The following is a 14,488-nucleotide window of genomic DNA, read 5'->3' as shown; positions in this document are numbered from 1 at the left end:
CCTGTGCCACATCCCTGTCATCCATACCATGGATGCAGGGACATGTTAATTTGGGTCAGATGCACAGGGTGAATTTAGTACAGTTTAACAATGTAATGCTGTGTAAAGTGTTGTCAGCCAGCATGGTTAATGGTTACATGTCAGAGTGTGTAGCTGTCCAGCCATGATGAATTACTCTTGTTATTAATGCTGTCAGAATGCGGTCTCCATAATGTATTCTGTTTGTCTTCTAGGTGTCCGTGTGTTAGCAGGATATGGCCTTGCATACATTATCTACAAGGAGTATGGCAGTGTGGTAGCGCATTGAGTGTGTCATATTCAGGGTACAGCTGTACACAATTAACAGGTCTGTATAACAGTTTTTGCATGTGCCATTTAGCTTATAGGGCTGAGGAGTGTATACAGGTAAGTGTATGATGGCTGACATCAGCAGCTCTTGTACAGTGGAGAATGGTAAGTGTAGTGAGTGGAACACACCTCAGATCTGTAAATCTCACACACCCAGAGGGTATTGTGTTTACCCAACACACAGAGAATACTGCTCACACACACACACACACACACACACACACACACACACACACACACACACACACACACACACACACACACACACACACACACACACACACACACACACACACACACACACACACACACACACACAAAATCACAATTGCCAATGTTGGGTTTGAAATCCCTACTCATCTAGTTAGTGGTAGTACAATATTATGCAGGTGCCACAGAGCTCATAGTGTGTTGAGTTTCCAAAGTACATGTATAGTGAGTAACATTACGTGCCCTTGTAAAGTATGGCAATGGGTGGTGTAGTGGGTGTGATAGGTCTCATACTAATATCATGCACAAGTGTACACACTCCTAAACACTGCTATACACACCAATGCACACACGTGTGCCAGTACTGTGATTAAGAGCTCTGCTTCTCTAGCTACTAATTCCATACTGTTACATAGCTGTTGTACACAGCACAAGGCTTATAGGTCTGCAGAGTGTGTACAGATACCTCTTCAGTTGATGTAAAAAGTGGCCTTTGTACAGTGGAATGCAGGATGTATGCTGGGAGTAAGATGGCCTACAATTGTAATACTTGGCCACCCAATGGATATAGTCATTACTCAAACACACACACACTCAGGATACCGATCTTGTGCACACACACACACACACACACACACACACACACACACACACACACACACACACACACACACACACACACACACACACACACACACACACACACACACACACACACACACACACACACACACACACACACACACACACTTGCCAGGACTGAGATTCATAGGATCATGTGTTCACAGGTGTGTACCAGGCTAATGGGCATGGAACCATGCCAAGCCTAGCCCATGGGAGTACCGTGGCATCATGCAACCTGACATTTTTTCCCATTGCATCTATCGACCATTGCCACTTGAGTAATATCCAGGGTGACAGTTAAATTCCCCATCCACTCATCCAGATTTCTCTTGAAGAGGGCAAGTGAGGTGCTCTGACATGTATGCAACATATATTGCATTACATGTCCACTCGCTGGGTTATGTACCTGCCCTCCAACATGTTCTGTTGATTGTGGTAATAAGGTTGAGGTATCCATGGAATGTGGTGCATACAGATCAGAGTTTCATTAGATATGGCATTTCTAACATAGCTAGCCACACATGCCTTTGTCAGTCAAGCATGGCTTGACTGTAAGTAGTCAAGATGCGGCCAAGAATACTTGGAGGTAATGCACTCTGTCCATATAGGACAGTTGTTTGCAGGCTAGGGTCCTATTTCTGAAGTACACTTGCAGCCTCCACAGTTGTTGCAGGTGTCTCGTAAGCTACATAGCAAATGGGCCATTGTACCTGATGGTTGGCCTAATGACATGAGAGTAGAGGGAGACATTGACCTCTTCCTTACTGGATGACACACCCTTACTTATGAGATGTGCCACATAGAAGTTATTTCTGTACACAGTAACAATGTGGTGGCCATAAGAGAGGTCACTGTCAACCTGTGTTCCCAGGCCTTTTATTAGGACTTCTGTGTGCATTGGACTACCAGTAATGCATTAATTAATCCATGGTAACTACATTGATTCCACACGGAATTGTGACACATTTCTTTCCATTCAGCCTAAGTCCAGTGTTCTGACAACAGTCGGATCTCTCAGTGGGGCCTTTATGCAGGATGTCAACATGATATGGGGATGTACACATAGCACCCACCTTGCAATTGTCTGTGAACATTGTCAGCCAGGGTCCCTTTGTGTTGTTCTGGATGTCAGAGGCATACATGACAAACATGATGGGACCCATGAGCAGACCCTGTGGTACTCCACTCATGACTGTTTGGCAGTCTGAAATGGAGTCTGCTACCTTCACACTGTGGGTACCATGCATGAGCCAGTTTGAAACCCACCAAGTGACATAGGGGTTGATGCCTAGATGGCTGTGTTTGTCTATGATTCCTGAGTGGGGAATGATATCACAAGATTAGAAGACCTGCCTATCTTGTTTTTGTGTCCGTATTGTTACATAGTTATTTCACATGGCACACAGCTTATAGGGCTGCAGAGTGTCCAAGCTGCCACTACAGTGGTTGACAACAGTGAACATTTGGATGTGTACTGGGTGTAAAACAGTGGGCCCTGTACAGTGGACATTTACATGTGTACTGGGTGCGAAAATTTTGCAAAACACAGCCCCCAAAGGGTATGGTACATGCACACCAGTATTGAGATTAGAATGCCTCTCTATCTATCTATCTATCTATCTATCTATCTATCTATCTATCTATCTACTATAGTGTTACGCAGTTATCAGACATGCCACGGAGCTAATGCAATTTTGCTTAGTCCAAAGGTACTTCTAAGGAGAGTGACATCAGCAGGACTACTAAATTAGGGTGAGGGGAAGTGTAATGGGTGGTACACAACTCAACATGGCATAATCCACACAGTATATGATTCTCATACAAACACACACAAACAGTTGCCAGTACTGGGATTAGAACCCCTGTCTGTCTAGTTATTTGTATTATAGTGTTACACAGTTATCAGACATGCCCCAGAGCTTATACAAATTCACATAGTCCAAAGGTACTTCTAAGGTGAATGACATCAAAAGGACTACTCCTGACATGATTGAAGTGCAGATTTATGTGCTTTTGCCCATTAACCTGGTGCACTTGTCCATTCCGAAGCACTGTTGAAACTGCCTCATGTACACAGACAACCCTCTCCTCTAAACTCCAAACACTCAGACCTGTGAAAGTTACCCCTATATCACCAAATGTGGAAATATGCACTCTCCAATGAAGACTGCACTAACTGGTTAAGAGGATAAGGTCAACACCTGCACCACACTATGTGGTACACATAGGTCGACACAACACCCACTATGACAGTGCTGACATACACTGAAAATCCATATTACAGTAAGGCACTGCATACAGCCTACTTTGATCTGGCCAAGGCTTTTGATTCCATTCCTCAGTCAGGAATTATTGCTAAGCCCACCAAACTAGGCATCAACACCATATATCACTGGGTGGGTTTCAAATTGGTTCACAGAACACACAGTGTGACAGTGGCAAAATTCAAGTCAGACTGGCAAGCAGTAACAAGTGGGGTCCCACTGGGATCAGTACTGGTTAGTGTCCTGTCCAGTATCCACTTCTCAGGAGTCCAGCCCAACACAGAGGAGCTCTGGCTGACCACGTTCACAGAGGACTGCAAGCTGGGAGCTATCATTAAACTCCACATGTAATGCAGATATCCTACAGAAAGGCCTCACTGAGACAAATGCGTGGTGTGGAAAATATGGCCAGAAGCTTAACACCACAAAATGCATCATCATCCCCTTTGGTAAAACATTCAGTTCCCAGTAAGTACCACATCAATGGGAGCCCAATGAACACTGTAGGCATTATAAGAGATCTGGGGACACAAGCTGAGAATAACTGATCCTTCAACGACCACTTTGCCACTGTGGTCAGGAAGTCCTTCTAGGTGGCACATTGCATTACCAAGGATTTTGCATCCAGGAAGACAGAGATAATGATCTCTGTCAACTGTTCCCTCATTAGACCACTCATCAGGTATTCTGGCCCATTTGCCATGTACCTCAGTAGACACCTGCAACAGCTGGAAAGGCCAGAGAAGCACCTTACAAAGAGTTCCTAGGTATTAAACACATGTCTTACACAGATAGAGTCAGAAAACTCCAGATATTCTCTGTGTCATATTACCTAGTTAGCGGCTATCTGTGCTTGAATTACAAAGCCATGTCTGACCCAGCTGTTTTAGACATGCTACATATAAAGACATCCCAATCCCTCCACACCACACACTGCAGAGACTTCGACTTCATTACCACAATTGCCACAACATGCTGGTGGGACAGGTCCCTCACCAAGAGACTGCACATGTCCAGGAATACACTTCCCATACATGTCATGCAGAGCACCTAGATGACCCTGGTTCAGAGAAATCTTGATGAGTGGATGGGAAATTGATAGTTCACCCCCAGGATCGCTGCAGTGGCTCTACTTGATGCAGGCACTGGAAAGGAACATCAGGTGCCACAATGGCAGAGCCCTTCCATGGGCTAGGCTTGTAAAGGCTTCTGGGCCATTAGCTTACTACACACTTATGAACCTATAAGGGAAATTACATCATTAGGACTGATAAAGTAGGGCAGTGGGTGTTAAAGTTATCAAAATGCTTTGTCCGACAAACAAATACACACTTGTATGCACTCTCACACACACACACACACACACACACACACACACACACACACACACACACACACACACACACATACTTGTCAGATGTGAAAATAGAACCCCTACCTAGCTAGTTATTTGTACCAATGTGTTACACAGTCATCACACATGCCACAGAGCTTATGGGGCTGAGGCCTGACAAAAGGGACTTCTAAGGTGAGTGATATCTGGAGGACTGCTTAAGTGGGAAAGGAGAAGTATACTGGGTTTGAATGGACCGAAAAGTTTTAACTTGTAAGCACACCCACACAGATTGACATTTGCCAGGACTGAGATTAGAACTCCTACCTAACTAACTATGTGTACTATAGTGTTATACAGTTATCACATGCGCTACAGAGCTAATGGGGCTGAAGCCTGATAAAAGGGACTTCTAAGGTGAGTGATATCTGCAGGGCAGGACTGCTAAAGTGGGAAAGGGGAAGTATACTGGGTTTGAATGGACCCAAAAGTTTTAACTTATAAGCACACACACACAGTTTGGCATTTGCCAGGACTGATATTAGAACTCCTACCTAACTAGCTATTTGTACTATAGTGTTGCACAGTTATCACACACACCAAAGAACTTATGGAGCTACAGCCTGAAGAAAGGGACTTCTAAGGTGAATGATATCTGCATGACTGCTAAAATGGGAAAGGTGAAGTATACTGGTTGGGAATGGACCCAAAAGCTTTAACTTGTAAACACACACACACACAGACACACACACACACACACACACACACACACACGCACAAAGGCACACACACACACACACACACACACACACACACACACACACACGCACACACACACTTTGATATTTGTCAGGACTGAGATTACAGCTCCTGCCTAACTAATTATTTGTACTATTGTGTTACACAGTCATTGCATGTGCCACAGAGCTTACAGGGCTGAGACTTGACAAAAGGGACTTCTAAGGTGAGTGATATCTGCAGGACTGCAAAGTGGGAAAGGGGAAGTATACTGGGTTGGAATGGACCCAAAATCTTTAACTTGCAAACATACCTACACACAGATTGACATTTACTAGGACTGAGATTAGAAATCCTATCTAACTAGTTGTTTGCACTATAGTGTTAGCAGTTATCGCATGCACCACAGAGCTTATGGGGCTGACGTGTGGTGAAAGGGACTTCTAAGGTGACTGATATCTGTAGGACTGCTAAAGTAGGGAATGGGAAAGTGTACGGGGTTTGAATGGACCCAATAGCTTTAACTTGTAAACACACACACACTTACTTTGACATTTGCCATGACTGAGATTAGAACTCCTGCCTAACTGGTTATTTGTACTACAATGTTACACAGTTATCGCACACACCACAGAGCTTATAGGGCTAATGCCTGATGAAAGGTACTTTTATGGTGACAGACATCTTCAGGACTGCTAATGTAGGGCAATGGGAAGGGTACTGGGTGGGAAAGGCCTGTTCATTCCTAGCTCCTATTTACATGTCTCTAAGTGTATCAGCATGCCCACTGTAGCCTTCTATAGTGCAGTGGGACTCCATTCCAGGAGCAGCTGTACTCCAGTCTGGTTTGCTTGTGCTACAGTCATACCGCTCAACCTATTGGTGCAGGATATCTTGAAACAGCCTATCAAAATGGGAGGACAATGGGCCATATGGTGATTGTGACTATTTCTCTCAGTAATGTATGGGTTGATAGGGTTACAGGGCATGTTTTAGCAGACATCTGACATATTTGCTGTTTGACATTGTAATGTATTGTTTCAGTACCTCACAGTGATTTACCAGAGGAATACAGGGTGGATGATGCACACACCACACTTATGGGCCAAATGCTATGCATTCTTGCACAATCCAGCCTGTTGAGAGGTGTGCCTACAAGCAATTGACTGCTGGAGCTGTGGAAGCAGTCCAACATCTTGGTGATATATTACAATGGTGGAATCTATGTGCATTTTTGTTCTGGCCTGGTCTGATTTTCAGTCCACAGTTGGGTAATATAAGTCCAACAGGATCAGGGTGACAGGCAGACTCCAGATAGATTTGTAGGGGATAAGATATGGGGGATATGCCCTAGGTCAGATATGTTTGCCTATAGCTACCAGTGCTTTGCATAGGGGTCTGCTCAAAGGTTGACTGCACTTGGAGGGTCTTGTGTGTCTCAGACTGTTTGACCAGCTTGGAGGTGTGTGTTTGTCTGACATATATGTATGGCCCACCTCATTTTGCTCGGCTGGCCACATTTTGGGGTCAGGATGTTGCACAGGATGAGTGATCAGGGAAGGGTGTGTTATTCCCCATGACTGTGAGCCAGGGTTCTGTGGGTGCAGAGATGTCACCATCATCCAGGGTTATGACTGCCTGCAATGAGTGCATTTCCATGTTTAGACTTTTAGCCCTGCCTGTCGACTGTACAGAGTATCACAGAATGTCCACATTCATGACTCATATATCTTGTTGGTTATGCAAACTGGTGTGGTTTTCAAGGAAAAGTGTTTTGCAAGTCACTCAGGGTTGAAGTCAGATATTACTGGCATTTGACATTGCAGTTTCTGACTTCATACCCATCAAACATGCCATGCTACTACAATCATTCCTTCTTCTTTATTACATTATTAGAGCAGTATTTCAAATGTGTCCTTCTCTTTTGACCTTTTCACCCCATTATTCATGGTTTTGGCCAGATTTCTGGCTCTCTGACACTGGCAGGTTTTCTCCTAGTAGTTAGCAGCATGGCTTTTCTTTGCTTTTTTTAGACTGTGTAATGTAGCTGTTATGGACCCTATGACACTCCCTAACAGGCACTGTGGGTGAGGCATGGGCATTTGCCAGAGGCCTGTAAGCCAGGTGTGATAGATGCAGGCCATCTGTAGCAAGGCAATGTATTCTGATGTGTTCCCAGGCTGCCAGCAGTGGACAACCCTGGGATGGCACCAGTAAGTTGACTGTGGGTGTTACTGATAATTGTTTTCTGTTTGTGTTGAGCCATCACTCTAGTGGATGGCTGAATGCTGCTTAAGGCTAGGGACATGTTACTGCATTTCTATGGGGGGTGACACATCTGTACACAATACACATTTGAAGAGACTGTGCTGGTATTTGCTTAACATTTTTGTCCCATTTAGCATAGTGGTGTGCCCTATCTTTCAGACTACAGGCATAACAGTATCGACCACAGGTCAGCTTGTTCTGGCATAGACATTTGTAGTTTCAGACTTCTTACCTTTCAAAGCCATACTGCCACTGCCAGACCTGCTGTGATATCACTGTGTAAAAGTCTGCAGGTGGAGATTTCATGGACGTCGCTATGTGGGGGCCTTTTCCAGGCATTTCGGTATGGTTTTCTACAGCTGATCTGCTGGGTGAGGCTGGGATTGGGTATGGGACCCCCACTTTGACATCCATGCATGTGACCTATGACCCCCCAATTATTTGGCTCACCACATATACTGCAGTGGTATTTCTCAACTAGGGTGGTACTGCATGGTGTGGGTAGGCCAGTACTGGGAATATACTTTCTGCTGTCCCACAGAGCTGTCAGTTGTCTACTGTTATCCCAGTATGCCACCCCATTCCCTTGCATGCTTGAATCAATACCATAGATATGCCATCAGAACATTCCACTCCATTCATTAATTTTGTTAAGGAGACTGACTTACCTTGTGCCTGAGGCTGTTGTGAGGATGGCACTTGAGGGCTGATTATGTCAGATGCTCATAGTATACTGCCTATATATGGTAGGGTATATGTGGTGTGTTGTTTGGCATTCATTTTACTGTGTGTGCAAGTCAGAGAGAGAGAGAGAGAGATCAGTCCCTTGGGTCCTACAGTGTCAGTGTATGTGCTATGAATTGCCTCTTTGCCAAGGACAGGGCATACTGGGCATGCCTCTATCTGCCTACAGGAGCAGGCTCAGGATGTTCCTCCTCTGAGTCCCTCTGTGCCTGTGGAGACCTTAGCAATGGTGGGGGGCTGTGTGAACCTTCCCCATTTTTTTCCTGCTGCAGCTGTTTCCACAGGATCATATTATGTAGCACGGCACATACTATGAACATGTGTGCACATGTGGCTGGCAAGTACTGCATGACTTCACAGATACGTCATGGCAGCAGAACCATGACTTGAACATCTCAAACACATGCTCTATAATGATCCCGGTTTGGGTGTGTGTGTCTCATTATGGCATTCTTGTATGGGTGTGTGTGTGTATTTCTGATGGGTGTCATCATCCATGGCTCCAGTTCGTAGCCAGCATCCCCCACCAATGGCCATATGGGATGTCCCCAGTGGCAAACGTCCAGTGCAGTTGTGATTTAAGCCAAATGTGGGAGTCGTGATAGCATCCGGGGCTGTCAGCACACACATTCATGATAATGTCCAAGGCATCACACATGACCTGGCAGTTGATGGAGTGGAACCCCTTGTGGTTTAGGTAGACCCTACTCTGTTCACCAGGTGGTGCTTTGATGTAGATGTGCATGCAGTCTATGACACCCAGTACCTCCGGGTATTCTGCTTCATGGTGGAAGAGATGCATATTGCTGGTCCTCTCCTCATGGGTGCTGGGGAAGTAAATTTGCTCAGTGGCATGCAGTTGTATGGCATCCAAGAACTGGTGGAGTATCCTGGATGCAGATGCCTGTGAGATCCCCATGGTATCCCCAGTTGGTCTTTGGAAAGTACCTGTAGCTAGTATTCTTAAGGCTGCACATACCTTGGTATCCACTGGGATGGGTTCCCCTCTGTTGGTTCTGGCCTGAGGTGAGGCCTGCACAGCTCAACAAGTTGCTGAAGTATGTCCCCATCCATCCTGTAGCACTCTACTATCTCCAGATCATGTAGCCCCTGGTAGGTTACCCTGGGTCTGAATACTCTTCTTCTCCCCCTTGGTCTGAGTTGGTTGTCAGCATTATCCTCCTCACCATTCTCAGTCTCTAGCACATAGTGATAGATCAAAGCAACAGTAGCCCTAACATGTTTTGTTAGTTTTGTCAGTTTAAAATTCCCCAGAATGTGTACACCAGTGGTGTAGAGTTTTTGGGAAAAAACAGACTGAAAGGTGCTTGCATAGTTTATAGTAGTGTGCTGGGCTGCTGCCTGCATAATTGGCTGATTCTGATACATTCCACCTGCCAGCTATGGCTGTTCTCCTTGATTGCCTTCCTTCTGCAGTTTCCCCTTCCCATTTCCTCCCCATTTAAGCCCTGCTGCACACTGCACATTCAAATGTAAACAGTTCTGCTATCCCCTGTGTCTTTTTTTTGTTTGTTTTGTTTTAGGCCCGGTGCATGCCACGCACATCCATTTAGCTAAAGTAAACAGTTTTTAGCAGACGTGGCCCTCCCTGGATGCAAACATGCTCTGCATTTCATGGAATAGGAAAATACAGCCTCAGACACCCCCCCCCTGTCCTTAGCTGTGCTTAGCTAAGGGCAAACACGGCCCAGTGAGCTCCAATGTGCTTACAGCAAGCATTACACACACCCTTTTCATGTTAGCTGCTCCTCCTGTCTACACTATGGTACAGTTAGGTGCAGTCTGATACTTAGAAGAAATTTGTGATTCAGTATAAATCCCCTCATTTGCATACACCACTGCCTAACTCCTGAGTTCCTACACTTACACTGAGCCTTTCCCCTTAGCAACCACTATTCCCTGGTATTGTTTTCATTCTGTGTGCTGCTGACTATAATGGCAAAATTCAGATTTCTCTCAAAATTGATTTTCCCCCTTTTTTCTTTATTTTTGGCACAATCCTGTTTGTGCTCCACTGCACTATCCTTGAATGGCTGAGATCTGCCAAAAAAAAGTTTTATTTAAAAAATGTAAACTATTTTTCATGCCAATGGTCATATATTTGGCCATTGGCATGCCTAATAAATGAAATACGTGCTTTATTTGAGGCTGTCATGCCTCGGTTTTCTTATTTGCAGAAATGTATTCAGCTAATAAATTAATACATTTCTGCAGGTTACAGTATTCCTGCATGAACACCTGCCTGTTTGCTGAATTACTAATTCACCTTATTTGCATGGTTTTCACCAGTAAATGAGGTAATTAGCATAAGGCAGTGGTGTTCATGCAGGAATAGTGTAGGAGCACTCGTGCATGTCCCGGAAGGTCTATACTGAATCGTCTGGCAGACATATTGCATGCAGCAGCTCCTATACTATCCCTGTACATCATGCAGGTCTTAGTGAATCCCAGGGATAGAGAGAGAAAGATATGACATGCCATTAAAATAGTAATAGGAATGGGACCCAATACTGATTCCTGAAGAACTTCTGAAGAGATTTGGGTAATTCCTGAAAATGAATTTCTAGCCCTTACCCAGAAGTGTCTGTCATTTAAAAAATACTAATCCCTCTAACTAAATACCCATTTAGACTTTTTCAAATCATAATAATTTTGGGCTTTCCTTGGGGATTGTGCGATTGCAGACTTAGTATATATAATTAGCTGGGGGTGTGGGGGTATCCTTATTGCAGATTTTTGGGTTACTTCCTAAAACCCCTTTCTCTGACTTTACTCTTCTAGCCAGTGTTCTCTGTACTGACACCAAATTTATGGAAATTGCTTCTTCCCAGTTTAACTGATGATGCAGACTAATCTCTTTCTAGGCCATAGCACAAATAATCTTTACTAAAACAGTTTGAATGCAACTATCCATCTAAAGGACAAGTAACCAAAACTAGTACCTCTAACTGCTTAATACCTTTACCGCTCACATACCTGATCTACTGATTAACTCACTCATTCTAAGCTGTGATTCAGCTTACCTTATCATAACTGCTCTAAACCCACTATGGATAAACAAGTCCCTTCTTTCATCTTATTTGTCTCTGTTAGCTTTTCCAATCTAGACTCTACTTCCCATATCTCAACCATGTCCACTACTTCTACCTTAACTCTATTGTCTTTTTATTCCACTTTTGTAATTGTACATATATTTGTATTATTACATTTTCCATGCATATATCCTTTGTCAGATTTTCTCTCCATTGTCATAAATGTAAGGCACTATTACATGTATACCGAAAAGTGATTTTGTTACATTATGATGTAACCTAGGCTGAACCTGTAATTGGCCTTTATTTGATCAGTGTTCTATCCTAGTAAACAAATTTAAATACATAAATAAATACCAATGCCATTTGAACCAAATACATGAGGTCCACGTTTTAACTTTTCTACTGAAACTGAACTATTAGAGTCTGATCATTTAAGTATTTTTTGGGGTATGACAATTAGTATTTAAAATAATTCCTGTGGGGTAATTAACACCAGAAAGGTCAGGTTACTCAAAGATAAATACTTTCCTTGAAAGCTGAAACTGGACAGGTGATATGCAATCTAGATGTACTGCTTGTTCCTAGAAAATATTTTATAATTTCATTAATATAATAGATAAATATGTGTCTTCAGGCACTCATAAAATAGTTAGATATTTGTTCTTGGTGACCAAGAGGACATGAAATGCTAATGAGGAAAATGAACTATTATTGGCAAATTTGTAAAAATAACCATAGCATGCCACATAAGCATAGACATAAAGAAGTTAGAAACCACTTTTGGAGGTCTATTCATCTAGCTAGAAATACATCTGAGTTAAATCTGGCAATTTATTAAACTGACAATAAAAAGGTATTTTAAACAAATCAGACAATACAGGAAAGAAAAAAAAATTCAGATAAAAATATTCTGATTGATGAAAACCAAGTGTCTAAATCTGATATCTTGGTAAATGCATTTTTGGAAAAAAATTGCTTTGTGTACTATTAGAGGGAATTTGATTGCAACAGAGAGTGTGTGTGTGTGTGTGTGTGTGTGCGTGTGTGTGTGTGTGTGTGTGTATATGTATGTATATATATATATATATATATATATATATATATATATATATATATATATATATATATATATATATGTATATGGGTCCTGGACAGTTTGCCGAATGGTGTTTCTTCGAAAGTGAAACGGCCGGGTATGCTTGCGCGAAAGTGCTTTTTGCCGAAAAAGCACTTTCACAGAAGTACGCTGGAAGGTAAGGGAAATCATTAGGGGAATGGCTGTTGCTGATATTGTAGTACAGTGGGGATGAGGGGATATTCCCTTTTCCCCACTGTAGTGCGATCTCGGAGTGAGAATATAAAAGTAGGGTATGTGGGGGGCACAGCCCCCTAGATAGGAGGTGCAGGAGGCTTGCCCCCCTGCGTAAACATGAGTTCTGTGTTTTTTTGTGTTTGTTTTTGTTTTTTTCTTAGTGTTTGTTAGGGACTTTAGCGAAAGTGCTTTTTCGGCAAAAAGTGCTTTCGCTAAAGTGGATTCAGTTATTTGGTTTCAAACAATTGAACTTTCGTTCAATTGTCTTGGACCCATATATATATATATATATATATATATATATATATATATATAGATATATATAGATATATATATATATATCATCGCAGGACACCAGATCAAATAGACAGCAAGCTGTCAACCAGGAGAGCAACACAAAAACTTTGAATTAACAAACACTGAAACATTCTTTGCATGCTATAGGAATTAACCTGGAGTGGTCTAAACCAACAGCAAGTGTTTTGTCGATCATGATGTGCTCTTGGGAAAAAAGGTATATTTCACAAACCGCATGGGTAAAGAATTATTCTTTATATGTTAGATACCTTGATGATATATTTATTTTATGGACAGGTCTTTTTGAGGAAGTAGATTATTTTATTGATTGTTTGTATGAGACCACTAAGTTCTTAATGTTTACTTACTGCTTTGATAAATAAACAATTTCAATTATTTGGATTCTAACATTTGTTGGGCTGATATATTTTCATGTAATATACAGAGGAAAGCTACATTTAGTAATAGGTACCTACATTTTGAGAAATGTCACCCTTTTTATTTAATGAAGGGATTTTTAAAGGGGCACTTCATATGGTTGTCTCAGATGATTTTGGATGATGATGTTTTTGGGTGTAAAAATTGAAGGACATGTTTTTGGATAGAAAACACCCTAAAAGTTAGTGCTAAATATTAGTAGAGAGGGTAAAGAGAGAACTATGATAGTTCCACCAATTTTGTGGGTTGGTTTACAATGAGACACTAACAAAAGTGTCAGTACAGCAAATCTAGAGGTGAAGATACATTTTTTGAGAAAGATCTAGTAGTGGAGTGTAATATTGGGAGTGGGAAAGTTAATGATATTAAAAAAAAGGAAACAGAACATCTTTAAGATGAATGAACTAGTTAGGGAAGTAGTGGGTAAGAGCCTGTGTTTTGTTTTTTAAGACAGCTAAGAAGTTAAATCCATGTTAGAAACTAAGAGAATGAGGAATATTGCAATAAAAAGAAAGATGAGTGGACTAAAAGGTGTGTTTTTTGTAAGCAATGCTCCTTCATTTATATGGGGAATTACTGGTGTTTGGCCAATGGGGAAGGAATTGTTATTAAGCCCAAATCAAGAAACTTTATTCAGCTACTATTTGGGAAAACCAAATGATTATTCCGAAGGAGAATTTATGAGCCCAACTATGGCATTTCTAATAAAAATGAGAATAATGCGTTATATAAGCATTCAAAAATTTGTCATGGTTTAAAAAATATTTTGTATTCTTGACAATGTAGTTGGGGTTGTGAGAGGTGGAGGTTAATTTGGAAGCTTGGATTGAATTCCTCGATCCCTCCAAGATAAGGA

This window comes from Protopterus annectens, chromosome 8.part1 (assembly GCF_019279795.1).
Source record: "Protopterus annectens isolate FY-2018-M chromosome 8.part1, PAN1.0, whole genome shotgun sequence".
In the NCBI taxonomy this organism is placed as follows: domain Eukaryota; kingdom Metazoa; phylum Chordata; order Ceratodontiformes; family Protopteridae; genus Protopterus; species Protopterus annectens.
This window is presented reverse-complemented; position numbering follows the sequence as displayed.